This window comes from Chinchilla lanigera, unplaced genomic scaffold, assembly GCF_000276665.1.
Source record: "Chinchilla lanigera isolate Chin_1 unplaced genomic scaffold, ChiLan1.0 scaffold00064, whole genome shotgun sequence".
In the NCBI taxonomy this organism is placed as follows: Eukaryota; Metazoa; Chordata; class Mammalia; order Rodentia; family Chinchillidae; genus Chinchilla; species Chinchilla lanigera.
The window spans coordinates 188967-194966 of record NW_004955465.1 but is presented as its reverse complement, the minus strand read 5'-3'; positions in this window follow the sequence as shown (position 1 = coordinate 194966).

The window sequence follows — 6000 nt, the reverse complement described above, 5'->3', positions numbered from 1 at the left end:
ATGCCCAATTAGAGTACAGTGGGTACAGCCCTCCCCAGTGAGTACAGCCCTCCCCCAGAATCAGATGGCCCCACATTCGGTATGTGCTGACCTCTGCCAAACAGGTTGATTAAAAACTGGAGGTGCACGTGACACAGCTTCCATTTGTGTTGCTTTGTGCTCCTCTTGCATCTACCTGAGCTAGTACTAGGAAGCTAGTCATTCACCACTGGGAATAGCATGTTGCTCTCAAGGTCTCCTGGAGATCAAAGGATCCAGAGATGCCAACCTAACTTCTATTTGGGTCTTCCCCAGCCGCTTTCACACACTTGGTAGTCTCCCTCCCAGATCCCCCTCATCACATCATGCAGGCTCATCCATCCCTCCTTTACCATCCAGCTGCCTTTTCTCTTTTCTCCACACCACAAGCAATCTTTTAACATTTCACTCAATTCATGTCTTCTGTGACAGATGCTTCTCGCTCACATTACAAGAACAGAACAGCATCTTGTTCCAGTGTGTTTTACATGCTTTGATGAAGAAAGCAGAGGGAGGTATTTTCTTCTTCCATCTGCAGTTTCTCAGTATCTTCCCTAAGCTATCCCTGACATCCAGATTTAATGTCTGCATTTCCTGGGGAATTTCTCTTCTAGGAATCCTACCCTGGATACTGCTGCCAGGCAAGCAGAGGCAGAACACCTTGATGGCACAGATCTCAGACTGTCCCTTCTTTCTGGTGGTCATAAGAATCCACATTTTACCTGTGGTTAGATGAGGGAAGAGAGTTAGTGCTTGACTCTTGCTTCCCGCATGAAAATGTCATTTTTTAAACTCCTGTTTTATCTGAAATCTTACTCTTCATGGAGCCTTTTCTTATAAATGGACTGTTTATTTCTCAAAGCTGCTGCATGTCCCTCAACATTTTATAAAAATTCCTCCTGTTCAGTTTGAAAGTAAAATCATATTGTTAGAATTCATCTGCATGAGTAGAAAGAGAGAAGCTGTTGGAATTGACTTGTAAACGTATTTTTTAAAGTAACGTATGATGTCATTTTTTAAAAACTGTAAAACTTGAAGATTTCTTCTGAGAACTTTGAAGCTGTGAGTAAACGGGTGGATAGACATGTTTTTACTAAAGGACATCAAAACCATTTGTAATACCTGGCTTACTCTTCCCAGGGAACAAATAACTTTTTGGTAATAACTCAGGTACTGAGGGAAGCACGTATATTCCTCCAAGATGGAAACCCACTGTTTACAGCAGTATTTGCTAACACATCTAATTACTACTTCCAATTAACTGATGAAAAACTATGGAAAAACAGGGAACAGATGTGCAAAAGCCCAGCCTCATGTTTGAGACAGAATTCTCAATACACGTTAGCTTACACAAATTTTCATCTCCACTGAAAAGCCAAAGACAAAGGTGGAAATGAAAGACCTACTTTCTAATCCAATTAAATTCAATTTGCTAAGTAGCTTGGTATTTCACATCAAAATATAAATGTGTCTTGCTCCCGTTGGCAGCACTGATGTAAAAAAAGAGATGTGTGCTCAAAATATTTTGATACATACCTTTGTAATTGCTTCATGCAATAAATATTTATTTAGTACTTATGTGCAGGCAATGGAAATAAAGATATGAATAAGCTTGGAATGCTAAGGAAGTTGCATTCTAGCAACCAATAAACTGGGTCTTACAAGGGATACAGACAAGCCAGAAAGACAGTTGCAGTATAATGTATAGATACATGAGGCCAAGTCACCTACTCCAGGCTTGGAGGGCAGAAAAGGTTTTTTTAAAAAGTGCTATTGAAGCTGAAGTCTGATGTTTGTCAGAGAGGTTACAATTATCTAAAAGAGAGATGAATGTGGTCTAAGCCAGAGCACTGGTAGGAGAAATAGAGAATAGTAGTCAAATTAAAGAGATTTTAGGAGAAAGGATATATTGGACTTGGTAATAGCTGTTTCCTTTGTCTTAGTGTTGCTAGGTAGGAAGAGCAGAAACAAAGGTGGTTTGTTTTACAAAGCAAGTGACAATCCTATGAGATGTCTGCTTTGTAAAATAAACCTCTATTTTCATAGTTAGCATGCTTGTTGAGAGCCAAGAAAATACCTGTTACACAGTAGCTTTGATGCAACTGAATCTTTTTACACTAATAAATGTCTTTCACTGTCTCCTTAAAAGGCTTAGCTGTTGTTGAGAGTGAAATTCTTCCACCTTAAGACCTTATAAGCAAGAATCAGAGGTTCTATCAGCCCTTGCACAGTAATATGATGAAGAGGCATGCTGGCAGAGAGCAAACACTGATTTGTTCACTTGTGGATAAGCCATCATTTATGGAGCAACTTCTGTGAGTTGGGTATTGGATATTTTCCAAAATGAATAATGCCCCTGCTCTCGAGCTTGCAATGTAGTAGAAAAGATAAACAGAGTGTGATCACCAAGGCAAGAACAAATTCTAAGAGTATAAAATGGAGAGCTTGGTGCAGGGAGCCGAGAGCAGGAAACAGCACAGAGGGTGAATCCAAGGAGGAGGAAGCAGCAAGGCTGGACCTGGAAGAGTTAGTAGTAGTCACTCAGCTAGTTTGTCCAGGAAAGTGGTGGACAAACATCATGAATTGAATAGAAGTAGAAAAGGAAGGGAAGACTGGAGGGCAGTGAAAAGACAATGCAACTGCTGTCATTTGGAGTGGTTGGAGCATATCCCCGAGGCTTGGCAGCATTGAGAAAGGTTGGATCTAATAGGCAGGGCATAGTGAGAAGTAATTAGCTCATGAGAGCACTGCCCAGAGAAGGGTTAATGCCAGTCTCTCTAGGTGTGATAGTTCTCTTGAGAGCAGGCTGTTGTAAAGCAAGGCAACTCCTCGCACTTGGCCCCTTCTGCAGAAGACCACTTCCTTTTCTAGTTCTCTACCATGATGTGTTACAGACAGGGGGCCCTCAATAGTTTTCCAGTGCCATGCTGTTTGGACCTCTTACCCACCAGAACTGTGAGCCAAATAAAACCATTTTCTTTTAACTTTTTCTTTTTTTGGTTTTTCTCCGGTACCAGGAACCAAACTCACAACCTTGTGCTTGCCGGGCAGGCACTTTGCCGCTGAGCTAAATCCCCAGCCCCCAAAACCATTTTCTTTTAAAGTACCCAGACTTGGTTACTTTGTTATAGCAGCAACAGAAAAAAAAAAAAAAAAGCAACACTAAAACAGTGATTGAGCCAGAGGGTTTAGGAGGAGGGTGATGAGGAAAATGAAAAGCAATATGAAGAAAGGTTGTCTGAGTCATTTTTTTTTGGTCACTGAGACACAATGCCCAACATTCACAGCCTAAAGGAGGAGAGGTTTGTTCTGGTGGGCTCCAAGGCACAAAGTCAAGATAGAAAGGCTGGAGCAGAAGAAAGTTGCTCACCTCAGGGCAGCAGGCAAGAAGAGAGCAAAGGGGAAAACCAGGAAGGGAGATAAACCCTTCCAGGCCACGCCCCCAATGACCCACCTCCTGTAATCAGGGCCCACCTCTTAACAGCAGACTTAGCTCTAAACTCATAATGGACTAATCCACCCATGAGTACAGCACCCCCATTATCTAATCACCTCTCCAAAGCCCTGCCTGTGATAGCATGAGGCTTTGGGCCTACATCCAGATACAAACCATAACTTTCCACCCGTGGCCCCCATAAGATTCATGCACATCTCCTTATGCAAAATGCAGTTAGTCCACCTCTAAACCAAGTCTTAACAGTTCCAACATTGCTAAAAAGTCCAAGTCCAAAGTCTTCCCTGAGACTCAAGGCAAACTCTTAGCTGTAAGGATTGTAAAACTAAAAAAGAAAGTTAAACACTACCAACATACAGTGGCACAGGGTAAACATTCTCATTCCAGAAGGAAGACACAGGAAATAGAAAGAAATCAGATCAAAACAAGACCAAAGCCCAATGGGAAAAATATTAAATCCTGGAGCTCCATGTCCAGCACCTAGGGCAAGCTGTGGCAAGATGTGAATTCCAAATGGCTTAGGCACCCCTGGTCCTATGGCATTGCCTATGGTTGTAGTCCTCAGACCTTCTCTCTTGGGCTGGCTTTTCTCACTCCTTGCAGCTTTACTCACATGTTCCATGTGCCTAGCTTCACCCAATTTCTGGGGACTCCACTATATTATTAGCTTCAACCTCATGGCTTTACTTACTGCCTTCTCAGGGGCACACTGCCTGGCCTCCAAAGCTTTCTTCTAAATTCTGATGGAAGCCTTCCTGACCCCACAACTCTTGCCTTCTCTATGTCCATAAAACCAGCACTATGTTGATGATGCCAGTCTGCCACTGGCTCCAGCAGTAGCCAGGCCCTTTTGCATTATGGCTACAGAGTCCTCTGAGTACCTGGATGACTGAGTCCTGTGAACTAAGTCCCAGTAATCCAAGAACAGTGACTTGCTGATTCCAGGAATGCTCTTGAAGCAACTTTCATATTATCTTGTTTTAAGTTATTTGGCTTCTTTTTATTGCTAATCATTTTAGTAACCAAGCTCCTCTTAGTTAAACATTACAGGCTCTGATTTGATAGCAGTTTCCTTTCTGGTGACACTCAAAACTTTTAAAGTCACTCAGCTATGATACTTTGCTCTTGATTCTCAGTGTAGAGATGGCTAAAGGCCCCCAACAGCATCCATGCCACAGCTTTAACATGGGGCTGCTTTGAAATTTCATGTGCCAGATTAATCTACTGCCCTTAAACTCCACAAAGTCTCAGGACTGAGCAGAGTGTACACAAATTTTCTGCCAGAGGATAACACTCATGGCCTGGAGTTCCAATGCCAATGAAATCATTGTTCTAAATTGAAAACTCCCAAGCCAGGCCTTTACTGTCTGCCTTTCTTTTTTTATCAGCACTCTGGTCTTCTCAGCTCTGACTAGAATTCCCATCAAGCTTAGATTACAGCATTTGAAGGCTGGTTCTCCAGGCAACATCTCCAAAGCTTTCCAAGCTGCTTCCACAAACCAGGTGCAAAGTTTCTAAACCACATGATCAAGCAATAGTCACAGCAATGACTCCACTGCTCTGGTACAAAAATCTGTCTTAAACATTTTCTCATCACTGAGACCCAATATCTAACATCTATAATTTTTAAAAGGAGAGGTTTATTTTGTCCAGCTCAAAGGAAGGAAGGCATGGTGGAAAGCTAGTTATCTCGTGGAAGTCAGAAAGCAGAGAATAGGGAGGATCCAGGCAGGAAGATAGACCCTTCCAGGTCATACCCCTAGTTAGTGCCTCTTCTGACCAGGCTCCACCTCCTAACAGCACACAGACCCATAAACTCATCAGTGGATTAATCCACCAACAGGTACAGTGCCCTCACAACCTGGTCACCTTTTCAAATTCCTGCCTAAAAGTGCATAAGGCTCTGATGAGACATTCAAATACAAACCATAACAGAGGTGAAAGTAGAAGAAAGGAGCTTGAGAGGCAGAACCATGATGGCCAATTAGGGGATGATGATAAGGGAAGGAATCTCTGAACCATGCACTGGAGAAAAGCAGATACTCTGAGGGGGGAAGCCTAAAAAGAAAGCCTGATACTAGAAAATAAATGGAATGAGAAATTCATTGGACTAAAATCTACAGTCAATAGGGTTTGTAAGGGGAAGTTGGGCCAATCCCGGATCATGGTACCCTCCCTGCAACACACCATCTTAAAGAGGATTGGGCTGTCTGAGGGAGAGAGATGGCACACCAGCAGCAGCCTAGATGATGGAACACAATCACCCTAACCTCCCAACCAGGAAAGGAATCTCACACTGCGAGTGAGATACGCACAAGCAAAACTGAAAGCCAAAGAGTAATCTATAAGACAATACTGGTGTGCACTTGAGAATTAGTGCATGCTAATTAATCACTTGAATCTAAGTGAAGATAGGATTGAGGCCCAAGGGCTCCATGAGAAAACAGTGCCTGGCAGAGCCAAGACTTTGGGAAGAGAGAAGACTAGATTAACCCAGAAATAATTAGTCACCCATTCCTCATACATAC